Consider the following 18,417-nt stretch of genomic DNA (forward strand, 5'->3'; position numbering starts at 1 on the left):
TGAGCAGCATTGATTGGAACAGCACTTTGGCGTTAGATGATGTTGACGAAATGGCGTCTAGATTCTGCAGTATCGTACGTGATTGGATTGTTGAGAACACGCCTAGACGAATACCATCTGTAACGCCAGCCTGGAGTACGCCACTTCTAAAAATATTAAGACGTGCTAAGAATGCATGCCAACGCAAGCTGCGTCAACACTGTACTAATGAATCGAAGCAAAACTTCCATCGTGCCAGCAACGCATATCGTCAGTTGAATGCTGGTCTCTATCGGTCATACGTGCTGCGTGTCCAAACTAACCTAAAGCGTAACCCCAAAAGTTTTTGGAATTTCGTCAACTCCAAAAGAAAATCGACCAGCATCCCTTCAACGGTTTTTCTTGGTGAGAGTGAATCGACTACCGTACCTGACGCATGTGAATTGTTTTCTAAACACTTTGCATCTGTTTTCGCCTCCAATGTGGCTACTGCATCTGAAGTTGACGCTGCTGCAGCACACGTTCCTCAGGATTTGATTGATCTGCGCACCTTTGTTGTCAGTCCGCTGATGGTCGAAAAAGCAATTAACAATTTAAAATGTTCCACTTCTCCTGGCCCTGATGGAATTCCGGCGCTAGTGTTTCGCCGTTGTGCGGCTAGTTTTGCAGTACCGCTATCGCGAATATTTACCGCTTCGCTGGAAAACGGTGCCTTTCCAGTGATCTGGAAACACTCATTCATGTTTCCCGTATACAAGAAAGGAGACAACCGCAATGTAACTAACTATCGTGGAATAACTAGCCTATCTGCAGCTTCGAAAATTTTTGAGATGATCGTAAAGGATGCGGTATTCTTCCACGTTAAACATTATATATCGCCAGCACAGCACGGTTTTATGCCCGGGCGCTCTGTGACAACAAACTTGTTGGAATTTACCTCTACGTGCATCAATCAGTTGGAGAACAAGGTTCAGGTTGATGCAGTGTATACTGACATAAAAGCCGCGTTTGATTGCATCGACCATCAGATTCTACTTGGAAAAATGCGTCGCCTGGGTGCTTCAGACCGTTTTGTTTCGTGGTTGTCGTCGTATCTTTCCGGGAGATCACTTCGAGTGAAGCTTGGAAGCCATCTTTCAATACCGTTCACCGCCGCTTCCGGAGTTCCTCAAGGCAGTAGCTTGGGACCTCTATTGTTTGCCATTTTATACAATGACGTCACCACATTTTTGAAACCAGGTTGTGTTCTCATCTACGCAGATGACTTGAAAATTTTTCTCACCGTTAAATGCATTGAGGATTGCCGTCAGTTACAAAGCTTGCTCAACAGCTTCTGGGTGTGGTGTCAATTGAACAAAATGACAGTAAGCATTGCCAAATGTGTTATCATGACATTTCATCGCAAGAAGGAACCAATATCCTTTGACTACTCTCTGGAAAACCATGTGCTGGCCCGTGTCAATCAGGTGAACGACCTCGGTGTGATACTGGATCCGAAGCTTTCTTTCAGCATACATCGCTCGACGTTAGCTTCCAAGGCCTACCGTCAACTTGGATTCATCTTGAGGATCTCCCGAGAATTCACGGATCCTTATTGTTTGAAGGCGCTATATTGTTCATTAGTGCGCCCTATTTTGGAAAATGCTTCTGTAGTGTGGATGCCCTATCAACTATCGTGGATCCTACGTATTGAACGAGTACAGAAAATGTTTATTCGTCGTGCTCTCAGCTCCCTGCCATGGCGCTGTCCTCAGAATCTTCCGCCTTATCCTGACAGATGTCTCTTGCTAGGGTTGGATACTCTTGAGCGAAGACGGAAACATCAACAATGTACGCTCGTCGCCAAGATACTCAACGATGAAATTGACTCACCCGTGCTGCTTTCCCGCATCAATATGCGTGCGCCATCCAGAGTTCTTCGCTCAACAAGCCTTTTACAGCCCGCGACACACCGTTCTAGTTTTGGTCATAATGAACCCGTAACGGGAATGATAGTAGAAGATCTGTTCGAGTTTGGAGAGTCATCTACCAGATTTCGTCAAAGGATTGGACGCATTCATGTTTTTTAATGTTTTGTTTTGTTTTTAATGTTTGTATTTTAAAATTTTGTTTTTTATGTTTATATTCATTAAGACATTTGTCAGATGAACAAAGAAATAAATAATAATAATAAAAATAATAATAATAATAACTGATTGATGATTCATTCTTGCCCTCGCAAATCAATACACTAGCTGATCGTATGTCGCAATTTATTTCATGTCAATGCATTGAAAATTTACCTCGAACGCTATTCCGGTGGCTTTTTTTGACATAGATTCGGCTACATTATATACATGTTGCACCAGTACCATTATTCCACATCTCATAACTACATAAATATATAGTTGGCACCGCATGGGAACAACAACAATGGCAACACTTGCAAGTGTCAAATATCATGCTACATGTTATTTACCATTGTCTCAAAGGAATCGCACCTCTATGCATCGTTCGAACAGCGTAAACCAAGCGCCAAACAAGCGTTCGCCATAGCATGCATACAAAGCCATTACATTGGTGGCTTGAAACTACTAGGAATATAAACACTTCTCATCATTTTGCGCTATTCTCAAAAGAAACGCTTCTATTAATATTACTGGCCTCGAAAAAAGTTGCAATACTTTCTCATGCTTGAGAGAAGCGCAGCTGTCACCCTTAGTGGAGGAATTTTTGCTACTGGCAAGCAAAATCACATACAAAATTCCAGAACGACATTTACTTTCTTGGTGACTAAACAAGAACAAGCTAAATAAACTATTTTTGTTAATATCAACAACCTCGAAAACAGTAGAACTGCTTCATTATGATCAATATTAGTTCAAATGCAATCCTAGTTGAAGGCAGTTTTGCGACTGGCACGCGAACCCAAATGTCTTATAACATTCCAGTAAGACATTCAACATGCTTGGTATTCCCCAAATAATTTTTTGGTTTTCTCAAAGGCACCAACGAAGCCCTTATGATGACGAAAAACAAACAATGTTAACTGCTTGGAAAAAGACTGAATTATGCCACACAGCTTGTACTCTGCTGTAACACCCATCGATGCGAATTCGCTGATGAGTTTGTCAAGAGCGACCGCCTTCACCACCAGCACCAACATCGCGTGCATCATTAGATGGCGCTTGCCTCGAAATTTTATTGCCCCTGGCAATGCGTTCGTTTTTTGCAGGGCTCGAGCCTGCCTTCCACTTCTTCTTGTTCATCACACACTACGCGAAGCGTCCAATTTATGACGCGAAAAGAAAAACACACGATACGAATAACGCGAAAAACGAACAGAAAAACCAAACGACGATACCCAAGTTGGATTACCACTGGTGGGGTCCAATCTTATATCGGAGCGCAGCGAAAGCAAAGTGAACTGGATTGCTCAACAGTCCGATGCCGAATGAAAGTTTGCCTCAGCGAGATCCACTGTTTATGCTCTAGGCAAGTATTTCCCTTCATTCTTCTACTTTTCCTTTGTTCATGGAGACTTTAAATCCTACGATTTCCCATTCGTTGGTCGTCGATAAGTTGCTCGTTCTTGACAGCTCTGTTCGGGAAAGCACACAAATGGACAGAACAAATGTATGGGAAAATGGAAACGCATAGAGTTTTCATGAATTTTAACCATTTATAAAACAAGGGATTTTAATGTATAGCATATTAAACGAATCTTAGGGAATTTCCGATTCGTTTAGTATGTAAATCGCCAAAATCCGTTCACGGCAACAATAGTTATTAACGATAACTTTATTTCATAAAAACGTGACCTGTTTTCTGATTTGGCACCCTTCATGAGAGACGTAGTTCTACTTCAAAAAATAAAGCGCCCTCTAATCCAAAGCCATGAAAACAATAAAAAACGACTACAATCAATAATTACGAAAACAAAATCCATTGTTTTTGCAGGTTCAATATTTTTAAAAAAAGGCTTCAATTATTTAATAGTTCATTGGCTTCAATTTGGTATATGTCGATCATCTGAATCGGTTCAGTGGTTCAAAAGTTACGAATTTTTCAAAAAGGCATTTTAGGGAAAAAGTGGAAAAAGTTAATTTTTCGGGCCACCCTAAAATGGAAATGGGCACTCTAATAAAAAAATTAAAAAAAACGGGTCTAATGCTTTGCGATAAAGAACAAAATTACCACATTTGACGTAAATCTGAGAACCACTATATCGGTTTCACATGGAATGGCTGTTTGACTGCCATTACCATTGCACCTAGCTTTGCTAATGAGTCAGCTTAGGTTGCAATTTTGTGTAAGGTAACTGTCAATGTCGCTTACGTAGAAGTTGTACAAAAGGGGGCTTAAACATGAGCCCTGGGGGAGGCCCATGTAAGAGACCCGACTTACTGCCGAATCTCCGTGGGAAAAGTTCAAATGTTCCTCACAAAGCAAGTTATATAACATATTATTCAATAGAGGCGGCAGACCCCGAGAGTGTAATTTGTCCGACAAAACCTCTATTGAAACAGAATCGAAGGCCCCCTTGAATTTCTGAAGAAAGCAACGCAAGACAATCATTCGTCCCCTTGCCCCTGCGGAACCCATATTGTGTATCTGAGAGTAGACCATTCGTTTCAACCCATCGATCGAGGCGAAACAAGATCATATTCTCCAACAATTTCCGTATACAAGACAGCATTGCTATTGGGCGGTACGAATTGAAGTCGGACGCGGGTTTTCCGGGTTTTTTAATAGCTATAACTCGTACTTGTCTTCAATCATCTGGAAGAATTTTATGCTCCAGAAACCGATCGAATAAAATCAACAAGCGATGTTTCGCCACATCAGGGAGATTTTTCAACAAGTTGAACTTAATTCTATCCGATCCCGGAGCAGAATTGTTACATGAAAGGAGAGCAAGAGATAATTCTACCATCGGAAAACTCGGAATGAAGGTCGCACCTATCTTGTGGTATATCTCGAATAATTCTTTGCACTGGAGCGGAATCGGGACAAACTTTTCGTGCAAAATTAAAAATCTAGCGATGTGAATATTTCTCGCTTTCATTGGACGAAGAGCGATTTCTCATGTTTCGAGCCACTTTCCATAATTTTTTCATTGACGTTTCTCGTGACAAACCTCCCACGAAATTTCACCAATAATCACGTTTTTTCCCTTTGATCAAGTTTTTAAATTGATTTTCAAGGTCTAAATACTATTGAAAATTCTCAATGGTTCCACGTTTCCGAAAAGCTTTAAATGCATTCGATTTATCTCCATAAAGCTTGGAACACTGGCTATCCCACCATGGATTGGGAGGCCTTCGACGAAAGGTGGAACCTGGGATGGGTTTCGTTTGAGCGCGAACTGCACTGTCATAGATCAAACGAGAACAGAAGTTATACTCCTCCAATGGAGGTGAGCCATCTCTGGAATTGATGGCTAGCGCAATCGCGTCCGCATATTTTTGACGTAGGATTACGTCTTTCGGGAACATGGGGTATAAATTGAAAATCGAAAATCGAGCACATCGTGAAAATTGTCCAATTTCAAACGCATATTGCTCAGTCATTCATGATGGATTGATGAAATTTTTGCGTCAATCGATTTCGCCACTCCAAAACAATTTTTTATATTGAAGATAATAATATATGTCATGAAACTAACTATCGAACTATTGAAAAATTTCAACCCCTATCCTAACGGAAATAGCCACATCTGATTGGTCGAAATTTACGACACGTGTGGCGGGTCCCTAACAGAGACATCAAAACCAAGCTGCCTGGGGGAAATCGGCTTTGCAAATACATGACGGTAGGAGGAGCTTTTGCTCCCACCGAAATGTTGCTTCGTGGAATTGCATATCAATGACTGATCGTGTATTGTGAAAAATTTATCACAAGTGTAAGTGTAAAATATATGGTAGCAGCTGTGTTGAAAATTACTTGATATATGAAACGATTTATTTCAATTTTCATAAATAAAAACCAAGGTGTGTTCCCGCTCGAGAACGGGTCGTTTCGTCACCAAATCATTATCAAAGAGTTTAACGATGTAATTCTTCAAACATATCCAAAATCAACAGATAGCCTAACGGAATCCTACGTCAACTATGCGGTCGTGTCTCGGACACAACTGTGACTTTTTCCAGTCAATGTGTCTTGTGCGGTTGTATTCCATGTTTATTGATTCAGAAGAATTCAACCCATTGGTGATAGAAATTTTGATTGGCAAGTGATCACTACCGTTGGGATCCTGGATTACATTCCACTTGCAATCTAACGATAGTGAATACGGGCAAAGCGAGAGATCACTTGGTTTAACTTGGTTTAGCAGGAGGTTTAGGTACGCGTGTTGTTTCCCCAGTATTCAAAACGGTCATATTGAAGCTGTTCTTCTTCTTCTTCTTCAATGGCACTAACGTTCCTAGAGGAACTTCGCCGTCTCAACGTAGTATTACTTGCGTCATTTTTATTAGTACTTAGTTGAGATTTCTATGCCAAATAACACGCCTTGAATGCATTCTGAGTGGCAAGCTCTAGAATACGCGTGATCACAGTGCAAGTCGGAGGAAATTTCTTTGACGAAAAATTCCCCCGACCAGAACGGGAATTGAACCCGAACACCCGGCATGTTAGTTATGACGCTAACCACTCGGCCACGGGAGCACATATTGAAGCTGTTACAAAGGTCATACATGAACGATGTCCGGTTGTCGTCGTACTGTTCCCCCCAGGCGGTTCCGTGAGAGTTGAAGTCTCCTAAAATCAACCGTGGCTCAGGAAGGAGTGAGCAGATGTCAGCAAGTTGCTTGCGGCTAACCGCAGCTCTCGGAGGCCAATACAAGCTGACAATACAGAGATATTTGCCTCTGATGTTTACATGACAAGCAACAGCTTCAATCTCTCCAATAGGTGGAAGGTCAATTCTAAAAATCGAGTGGCACTTATTGATCCCCAATAGCACCCCTCCGTGTCTGTCATCACAGTCCAAGCGTATAATATTCAAATCGTGGAAAGAAAGATCATCTTGAGAAGAAAGCCAAGTTTCGGACAGAGCAAAAACGTCACAATTGAAGTTATGAGTTAAAAATTTGAATGTATCCAATTTAGGCATAAGACTACGACAATTCCACTGTAAAACAGTGATATCTCCGATCTCTCTATTTAAATTAGACATCAAGAGAGATAATCATTGCAAGGAGGGGCCATGTTTGCATCAATTGCTGCAAAATTGTCTTTAATACTGGAAGCATTGCGGTGACAATGGTTCTGATGGAGTCGAAAACATTAAAACACATGAAGATTTGATCCACATGGTCAGACAACTTTATGAATCCCGATTGGGAAGCTGAACTGGACGGAAAAACAGAGACAGTTGGGGTTTTTGATGTCCCCTCGAGTGTTGGGTCGTTCGAAGGTGAACTATTACCACGGAGGCCAGGAGGGACCTGATTTTGCTTATCCGCTGCACTCGATTTTTTGGGCGAGCTAACAGGGGGAATCACCGGAGGGACTTGTCCTTGAACTTTGGGTGTGGTCACATTTTTGCGCCGAGGATTCCCTTGGAAGTTAAACGGTGTGCCCCGCTAGCTGTGTCCGCTTCCATTTCGTCAACTGGGAACGTAGCGAAGACATTGTGTGTGTGGATTGGTTGTTGTTCTTGAACCAGTGGAGAAGCGCCCTTCAAAATTTCTGCAAAAGTGCGTTTAGAGCGTTCCCTCAAAGAGCGCTTCTGTTTCTCCCAGCGAGTCTTGTATGTTTCACAAGCTGAGAGTACGTGTGGGATCCCCCGCGGTACTTTCGTATCAGCGTCACCGGAGCCGAAATACAATAGATAGCAATTACTTAACCGTGCAAACGTAGTCAGGGAGAGCTGAACCAGCAAAGGTGACTCAAAACGAGTTGGACGGCGTAAATTTAGTTTCATTCCCTTCATGGGAGACTGTTCCGAGCTGGCGGCAACCCAAGATCTTAACAGTCGTCGAGGGCAGTTTTTTAAAACGGCCAGTACCTTCACTCGTAATGTATTCGCACGTCAAGCCCGTTTCAGTTATCACTCAATTTCGACTATGTGAGATAACCCCGATAATCAATTGTAAAATACTGATCGACAACAATCTTGTTTGCATCTTTTCGATCAGTCACCACAACTCGCAATTTGCTTGGATGAAACTAGTTATTAACGTTAACTTTATTTCATAAAAACGTGACCTGATTTCTGATTTGGTACCCATCCTGAAAGACTTAGTTCTACGTCAAAAAAGGTAGGGGTTGGATGTCACAGAACGAATAGTAGAGCGGTTAGAGGGCTTCAATTTGGTTGATAGAAACATTCAAGTTTATTATGTATTTTTTTGAATAAAACTGAGAATAATACTTTAAAACCACAAACCGTAAAGTTTTTCAATTCTAAAAAGTTACCCAAATTCTTCCTAATCCTAACCATAAATGGAAGTTTCACTGTATCCCGCATAAAATTTTACAGGATTTTTTAGTTTTTGAATTAGAGCCCGAAAAAGTTCCATAACTCTGTCATTTTTGAAATTCGAAAAAGATATAATTGAATGAAAAAATATAATATACACTGGAGTCGCTTTTTAGGCGGGGGATACGTTCCGCGTGAACAAAAAATGTGTATAAGAAAACCGCGTAAATTCCAAAATCCGCGTAGAAATAAACCGGGTAAATTTCAAAATCCGTGTAAAAATATAACAAACAGTGAATTATTAGTTTAAAATGAAACCTATATTCTAACAATTGATTAACTGATTTTGTTTGCACGCTACAATCATGATACAGCACTTGTTCGCTAACTGGGCATTGTTTAACTGGGCTGCTTTTTAACAGGGCGCTCGCTAGTGTTAAAAATCAGTTAAACGTCAAATATAATGTAAACCAAGGCGCGTAGAAGTATATCCTAAGGTGGGCCAACTTGCTAAAACCACTCTTCAGCCATCTTGGAAATCTACTGTGTTTTGTTTGTAAACAAAACACAATACGCTAGTGCCGGAGCTCGCTCCTGATCAGTCTGTCTCTTTCACGCTTCAAGGAAATAATTCCCCTTCTGCTTTCTTCCGTACTGTTTTCATATACCGCTCCCCTAACCAACTTAGTGACGAAACGGCCTCACCTAGTACCATAGACCCGTCTTGATGTAAACAACAACATTGGTGAGGGATACTCCGATGCATCACGGATCTATGATCATCAATACACTGAGAGAAATAATTAGTATATTCTAGTATATCTTCTTGAATGGCGTTAACGTTCCCTGTGGAACTTTTGTCGTCTCAACATATGCATTAACTAGCGTCATTCATTAATACTAGTAGTTGAGATTTCTTAAGCCAAATAACACGCCTTGAATCTAAGTGGTGCGGACTCAATCCACTTCATTCTCAAGCAAATTCATGCATGTTTTCAAGCGATTTCTTGCAATAAATCCTCAGACCACCAGAGATGCCAGATTTACAAATATGTTTGTAAATTTACAGACATATCTGTAAAACATTCATCACATCTATTCATCACATCAAAAATATTTGACTCACCATGACATTTTTCCATAGTTTTAATACAGAAAAGTTATTATATTTAGTACTAGCTAACCCGGCAAACTTGATTAATTCTCGAGTAATGTAGAAATTTGTGTTTTATTTGTATGGCAGCCACCCCTAAGAGAGGGGGGAGGGGGATCTAACCACCATAGAAACATTCATTGCACCCTAAAGTTTCCATATGCCTAATTTGGTTTAATTTGCTTGATTAATTCTCGGGTAATGCAAAAATTTGTGTTTCATTTGTACGGCAGCCCCCTCTAAGAGAGGGGGAAGGAGTATCTTAACACTATAGAAACATTTATTGCATCCTAAAACCTCCACATGCCAAATTTGGTTTCATTTGCTTGATTAATTCTCGAGTAATGCAGAAATTTGTGTTTCATTTGTATGGCAGCCCCCCCCTTTGAGTGGGGGAAGGACTGTCTAACCATCATAGAAACATTTATTGCACCCTAAAACTTTCACATGCCAACTTTGGTTTCGTTTGATTGATTAATTTCCGAGTAATGCAAAAAATTGTGTTTCATTTGTATGGCAGCCCCCTCTAAGAGAGGGGGAAGGAGTATCTTATCACCATAGAAACATTTATTGCATCCTAAAACCTCCACATGCCAAATTTGGTTTCATTTGCTTGATTAATTCTCGAGTAATGCAGAAATTTGTGTTTCATTTGTATGGCAGCCCCCCCTTTGAGTGGGGGAAGGACTGTCTAACCATCATAGAAACATTTATTGCACCCTAAAACTTTCACGTGCCAACTTTGGTTTCGTTTGCTTGGTTAATTTCCGAGTAATGCAGAAATGTGTGTTTCATTTGTATGGCAGGCCCCCCTTAGAGAGGGGGAGGGGTCTCAAAATATCACGAAAACCTTCCCCGGCCCCAAAAACCCCTACATACCAATTTTCATGTCGATCGGTTCAGTAGATTCCGAGTCTATAAGAATCAGACAGACAGACAGACATCACTCCATTTTTATATATATAGATAGATAGATAGATAGATATGCTTTCGGGTCTGTTTATGACGAAATATGGGTTACTGTTCGATATTGTTACGACAGACATGGTTCATGGTCGTGTGGTGATCTAAAACTTGTATAGCCTTGCATGGCGGATGGAAAATATACACTGCATTTTCTTATAAATTTCATCAAAGACAAGACCGCAAGCCTTGGTGGATGTCCAATATATCAACGGTGAAATTCTGTTTTTTATAAAAATTAACAACGCGTATGTATGTGTATGTATGTGTAGATCGTTGAAACATTTAAACACCTTACAGCACATAAGTTATTAAGTGGTCCGAAAAAATTTTTTTTTTTTCCACTTTTTCCCAAAAATGACAAATGAAAATTAATAACTTTTGAATCACTGAATCGATTTAGATGATCGACATATAAAATTGACCTAGCCTTTTATTAAAAAATATTTAACTTGCGAAAAAAATAATTATATTTTAGTAATTATTGATTGTAGTCGTTTTTTATTTTTTATGACTTTCGACTAGAGGGCGCTATATTTTTTTTAATTTTTTCTTGAAAGCTGAGGATTTTTTACACAACATATCTCGATATCAGGGTTGCTATTTGGTTTTTTAGATATGATTTTTTTTAAAAATCATTTTTCCCCATTTGTCAAAAATAACTTTCTGCAAAAAATCATAACATTTGAACTACTGAACCGATTTAGATGATCGATATATTAAATTGAAGCCAATAAGCAAAATTCACACTTGCGGGAAGATTGGATTCTAGTAGCATAGGTCTAGTTTAGTCACATATGAATATTGATCGAAGACTTAAAACATGTTAAATTTACAAAATTCTAACTTAAAAACGATAATTATAGCATCTCTGATATCAAGATATGTTAGGTAAATAATCCTCAGCTTTCCATAAAAAATATAAAAAAATATAGCGCTCCTATCTTTAACCGAGAAAACTATGAAAAACTAACTAAATCAATAATTACAAAAACAAAATTCAATTTTTTCGCAAAAGTAATAATTTTTCAAAGAAAAATAACTCGTAAGCTTCAATTTGATATGTTGATGATATGGTCCAATCGGTCCAATAGTTTGAAAGTTATGACTTTTTGTAGTGGGAAAAATGGGGAAAAATTGTTTTTCGAACCATCGATTTGTTTTGAAAAAAAAAATAGGATCCATATTATATGCAAGTTTAATATTTCTCAATTAAAGCTCATTGGCTTAAATTTGATATGTCGATCATCTAAATCGGTTGAGAGGTTCGAAAGTTATAAATTTTTGAAAAAAGTCATTTGGGGAAAAGTGGAAAAAAAATGATTTTTGGGATCACCCTAAAATGGAAATGGGCACCCTAATGACAAATTAAAAAAATACGAGTTTAATGTTTTACGATAAAGAACAAAATTACCACTTTTGACGAAGATCTGAGAACCACTATATTAGTTTGGCATGGAATGGCTGTATATATATACAGAATACAATCTTACGTGCATCGTGATGTACAAAGTATTAATTAATATGTGAAAATTAACGTTAAAAGACATTTCTATAGATCTGCACACTTTTACAGACTTTTCCACATTTTTAACAGACATTCACATGTTTTTACAGACTTTTTTTAAAAATCATCTGGCAGCTCTTCCTTCCACTTTTTATCGAATATTTCCAAATCGCAGGAGTAAACATTTACGTGACTCTGACTTTTTTTACTACGTTCGGAAAAACGTTATCACAAAGAGAGGGGACATTAAAAATGCGTTGCTCAGTGAAAGGCTGAGATGCTCTTTCAGAGATGCAATGGTTAATTAAACAATTGACGGAAAAATGTAGTTCGTTCATTTTATAATTTTACTAATTTTTGCCCTTGACAACAATACCTCTTTTATAGTGTTGATTATCATAAGAAAAATAACACTCCTGATCGTTGGATCTCTTTTGACATTTCAATTGGATCTTTTTTGACAGCCGTTTTGATTCAGTCCGCACTACCTAGCCTTGAATGTATTCCGAGGGGTCGAAGTCGAAGGAAATTTCTTTGACGAAAAATCCTCCGGCCAGAACGGGAATCGAACCCGAACACCCGGCATGATAATGTGAGACGCTAACCACTCGGCCACGGGTGCACATGTATTCTAGTATATATAAATGGTAAATACAAGTGTCAAAATATATAGCAGAATATCGGCCCAACATCGATCCTGCTTCCGGAATTTCGGACCATCGTCCAGTTTATTAATATCAAGTTGCAATACAAATGCATTTTCATTTCTTGTAATAAAGACATAAAAGGTTATCTTTTGTTCATCTATTTCCATGAAATAAAATTTCAACATACAAAATGTAATAGATTAATTCGAGAAACAGAAAATCGAAGCTTGGTGCGAATGAACTGTTTGGCGATGGCCCGAGACTTTTCGGACTTGAGTACTTGTTTATGCTGGCACAATTTGCAGATGAAAAGTAAAGTTGCTTTTTTATTTTTAACTTTTAAGAACAAAAGATTATCTGTTTGCCGGTCTCTTGCGTTTTGATATACACAGTGACAAAAACAAATTAGTTCACCTTCGTCATTAAGTTGCATTTAACTCAAAACTGTAAACATAAGATTATGAACTTGTCAAACCATGCTGCCAAACAATTCCAACCCAGCAAACATTAAATCTTATATAGAGCATCGAATATCCGATACTTTGAGTGGTATATGATGCGCCCAAATAGCATATACAGTAAGTTACCTCTAATCCTCGACATACCGAGGCACTACTCAGTGTCTCATTAGAGGTGATTCTGACATGTAATTTGACATTAACGATGACAGTGGTACAGTGTCCACGTCTGGTGGCGACTTTCAATCTGGGGCCATAATTTGGGACCCAAACTCGATGTTTACAAATATATCCAATTAGAGATAAAAATGTTCAATTATTTGTGTCCCATTACAGGTCTGGCCATTTACCTAGATGTCGAATTAGAGTTAACTTACTGTACATGCAAGGTTATTAGGCAATACCAAATAACCTAATAAGTCTGTTGTCATACGAATATACGATTGATCACTGGCAACTTTAAAGCCCCCGCATACTACAGGCTTTCTGTCAACCAACAGTTTGGTTGGGTCGGCCTTCTGGTGCAAAAACCGACCCAACTGAATCGGCGTAATGTGCGCACATGCATACTTCTCCGTACTGATTAAGAAGCCGACCAAACTGTCGGCCGACAAATCAGTCTGCAGTCTGCGGGGGCTCTTAGGGATATAGATGTTTGCTATAAGTGGTGGCTATGGTCATAAAATTGCTCCGATGGGATATGAACTCCGGTTGTTTGGATTATCAAGCCGCAGCTATCTCGCACGGTTATCTGAAATATGATTCTAGGCAGTGAAAGCTCTTACATATGATACAAAATAGTTGTAATCGGATACAGTATTCCTGGTTGTCCATTGTGTTTTAGTGGAAATATCGCAAAATTTATATAGAAATGGTTAAATAAAGTTCAGTACTACATGTTTCAAGTAATCAAATAAAATGAAGTAAAACATTTCATTCATATTTTAACAATTTAAAACTGCCTTCGGGCCTGCCCAGCATATGCCCAGCAGACATTAAATCGTAAAAATATCTAAAATTGGAGGTGATATACGTTCCCGTCAATGTTTTTTTGGCGTTTGAAAAGTCAGCCCAGTTAACGAGCGGGATTTGCTAACTGGGTGCTGCCTTCTGCCCAGTTAGCGGACAACCGCTGTATCTGTATCTCCAATCTCCTTTCATTTTCAGCTACTAATCAGTGATACAAAAAAACTTATTTCGTGAAAAGTCACATCAATTACCATATTGAATTTTTACGCGGTAGATACATGTTGCGTAAAAAATACAGCGTAAATTTCGAAATCCGCGTAAATTCCGAAATCCACGTAAAAATAAACCACGTAAATTCCGAAATCCGCGTAAAAATAAACCGCGTAAACTCCTAAAACCGCGTAAAAAGCGACTTCATTGTATATTTTTTCTTTAACTTCATTCAGTTTTAATAATCATTTAGACTAAACACCTTATTGCTTCTTGGTCTGTCAGACCAATAAGAGGGTTAAGAGTATTTATCAAAACATGAATTCTTCTTTCATATTCAAAAAACCAAAAATAAAACAAATAATTTTCTTCGACTCGATTATATACTACAGTGAAAGCATTATGATTTTTCCGTAAATCCATCATTTATTTATTTAGCGAATCAACAGATCTAACATGTGACTATTAAATTTTATCTCTAACATTCTGATACGAGCACGTAAATAAACAAAATATCTCGAAGCACTACACAGACAAAACGCGAGCAAAGTTTTAACGCAAGGAAATATTCGGTCTAGCGAGTCAAAATTTGTATCCTCAAGGTCATCAACACGAAACCACCGACTGACGACGATGACGACGAATCAACGAAATGTTGAGCAGCTGCCGCTGCATAAACTCAATGATTTCATCCTCCTCCGACACAGCGAATGCCTTCGTTCACACGGTGAATCATTGCGCAAAACCCAACTCATTCAAAAACAATGCTTTGCTTAACAAAGCGCTCTTTATCTATAAGCATTCGAAAGAAGGAAAAAAATCGATAATCAGGAGCTGTTTTTACCTTTTTATCGCGGAATGAAACGCTCCATGCTAAACATTAGCACACAAAACTATGTTGTAGTATATGTATCATCCGTAGCAGATTTGTAACACACTTTTAAACTTTCCTTCGATTATGTAGCTATATTTTCGTTCAGATTAAATCGCTTTCAAAAGTAACTCAACCCAACAACTCTTTCTCACTCGGAGCACTGGCTTTCTACGATTTTTTTTTCCGCAACATGCAACACTCCTCCTTTTAAATATTTTCACATCCACACTTTGGCTTCTCCCGAAACATATGAATCATTTTGCTTGTGATCATTTTTATGCCAACACTCGGATTGCATTTTATCTTCGAATTTAGCAACACCTGCCCCAATTCCGAGCAGTATTTTCACGCAACATACATTCGATTTCTTCACTGATTTCGCTGCTTGCACAACTCATTAACTTCCCCACCAACCAGCCAGCCCATCCTTCCTTCGCACACATCCAGAAACCACTTTCAGAAACAACGTAGACAAGAGATTTAAATGTGAAAGAGGAACGAAAAAATCGACAAACCCAACATCACTTCGTTTACTCTCGTAGTTTTATAACGAATCGCGACGACTTCCAATTCAACTAATTTTTTGCATCACTTTCGACAAAGAATGCCCGAAATTTCTGAACCAATAAATATTCTTCCGAAAAAAAATGCGTTTTCCCAGAGATGTACAAACATAGAAAACACAGTGTCCAAATACAACGACTTTACGCTCCAAACTCGTTCATTAATATGACAAACAGAATGAAAATTGTACAAGGCAAACGGAGTAAGGGAAAAGATTCATTCCCTCCTGCTCACTCTTCGTTCATTGAAGGATGATGTGATAAATGCGCAGGCTATGGGACGTATTTCAACAGGGGTATGACTAAAACGTCAAATCCCTCATATTGCCAATGTACCCAATATTGCTGCGGTTTACTGACATTTTGGTTCTGACGATTACTGTTGTTTACAACACGGTCCGGTTTTATAGTTAAATAGTGGCTAACTTTAAACTCCATGTTGAATCTGAACACCTCCATGTGAAACCGAAATATGAAAATCGCTAAAGCAGTTAGAAATAAAGCAGCACAATTTCCGTGATTTCAACGATTTCAATCCTCGCAAATGGTATGTTGGTAAACAAATGACGCCATATTGATTTTGACTTTGGGTAGCCTATATTCAATTGATGTCTAGCCCCTGTATTTCAACACGCGCGAGGGCTGCTCAAATGGAATTGTATTTTTGTTTTCGAAAGGGGCGCCGAAACGAGTGAACTTGTAATACAATATGTAAAGCCAGTTTTTATTTCATTTTGACGTAGGACTACGTCTAACCGGAAGATGTAGGGGGTAAAATGAAAATCTAAGCACTGAACAAGTAGGAAAAAATAAAAGATTTTGGACGCTTATAACTCGAGCATTTCTTAAAAGATCGCAAAGGTGTTTGCATCAATTGAAAGGAAACATATTTACGCATCTACCACAATGAATAACTTTTTATTTTTCTTGAGATAAACAATTGAGTAAATGTGAAACATCAAGCATTATCCAATTGCACTATGTGCCTATTTTGATTGGTCCAATTTGTGCTCTTCAAATTGTACCGACCTAAAGTGGCCAGAGCAACAGCGAAATACAATGAAGGGCCGAAACATTGGTCGTAAGTCCCACCTATGCGAAATTCTCGAGCCAGCCAGTCAGCTAGAAAATCCCCGTTCCGCTGCTGTAGGGAGACCAAGTCCAAGTAGCTCAATTTTTATTTATGCTTTGAGCTGCAAATTTTAAACAATATAATTTTACACTATAGAATAGGTGGAATGAATTTAAACCTATAATCATGGTATTGTAGTATGATTTCAAACCCCGTTCCAAAGTCCATCTTAAAACTCCCAATATACAAATTATCCTTCTCCTCATAAGCAGTTGATTGTTTCAAAATAAATGACTCATGCGTGGTCACTTCAATTTACGATTCCCACGAAACATTCCTCAAGCGCAACTGCATTATTTCGTTAATTGTTTTTCTCCCACATTCGTCCATGCCAACATGCGCGGGCGATATGAATGCACCCTTACATCATGTCGCGCGCAGCTAAAGGCAATAAACCAGAAACCAAAACAAACCCAGTTCTATTCTGATTAAATACGCGACCGTACACAAAGTCGTCGTGACACTTTACGATTTCCCATGAAATCGATATGCGCGCTTATGAGCGCAGTAAGCAATTTTATTTCTTGACACCATTCACATCGAACACTGCATTCGATTGATTGGCTATTCCCCTTTGAAATCGACTTGGCTCCTCCCAATGAAACTCTCCACAAACTGTTGGCTAAGTTAGCTTAAGACACATGTAACTAGCATTAAGACAGTTCTTGTATGACACTCGACGCGGATGCACGCGTGGAGTGACGAGAAATGAATAAAACCCTTTTTGAATAAAAGTATAAAGCAAATATAAGACATGGCGACCGTGACAGGACCTGCAATCTTCGGAAGTGATTTATGTGAAGAATATTGAAAATAAGTACAAGGCCGCGTGTGATGAACAATATTGGTGATGTGAACAATATTATTGGCATTACAATATAAACTATATAATTACATGGCGAGTGGTAAACTTGAGTGCAATTACCGCCACAGCTCAATGGAAAAGCCAAAATAAAAGTATGAGAAGAAAAGTTAAGGAAAGGGAGAAAAATCCCCGAAGTTTGTGTAATCAACTTTAGCGCAGACTGAAAAAAAAAAAATATATATGAAATATATATTTATTATGGACAACTGGACAAGCTTAAATAGTGAATATTAAGTGTCGTGCCAACAGGCGAGTGATAATTCGAACAGCAAACATTGGAACAATAGCGAAATCTAAACAAATAGTGCTGGGAGAAATTCAAAAAGTGTTACAAACAATGTGATCGGAAAAGTGCCAGAAAAGCGGTGTAATATAAATACTGACACTGAATAGGAGGGAAACAAAATAAAAAAAAAAACTCCTTACGAAAATAATTTCAATGAAGATCAAACCAAAAGTGCTGGGAGAAAATCAACAGAGACAACTTATTTTCCCATGTGAATAAAATGAAAAGTTAACCTTAATAAGGAGAAACAGCAAGAGCAGCAGCGGAAAGTGTAACGCGAAGATAAATGAACAGAAGCAGGAACATCGGAAGGCGAGACCATTGTCAGCAATAAGGAACTGACAGGCGGGACCAACAGAGAGCAGAAGGAGCTAAATCTGGAATGAAACCGACGATATGAAGTA

The 18,417-nt window shown here is 38.8% G+C and overlaps 1 protein-coding gene across 8 annotated transcripts in view; it reads right to left on the reverse strand.

Moving 5' to 3' along the window:
• LOC129774152 (mucin-2) overlaps nucleotides 1-15,882 on the reverse strand; it is a 103,505-nt gene extending 87,623 nt beyond the window's left edge. For all 8 annotated transcript variants that reach the window (XM_055777983.1, XM_055777926.1, XM_055778075.1 and 5 more), the window contains exon 1: nucleotides 15,138-15,882. The gene's annotated coding sequence lies outside the window, so the exon portion shown is untranslated. The remainder of the gene's footprint in view (nucleotides 1-15,137) is intronic.
• Between the last annotated feature and the right edge of the window lie 2,535 nt (nucleotides 15,883-18,417).

The sequence above is a fragment of the Toxorhynchites rutilus genome, chromosome 1 (genome assembly GCF_029784135.1).
Source record: "Toxorhynchites rutilus septentrionalis strain SRP chromosome 1, ASM2978413v1, whole genome shotgun sequence".
Classification (NCBI taxonomy): domain Eukaryota; kingdom Metazoa; phylum Arthropoda; class Insecta; order Diptera; family Culicidae; genus Toxorhynchites; species Toxorhynchites rutilus.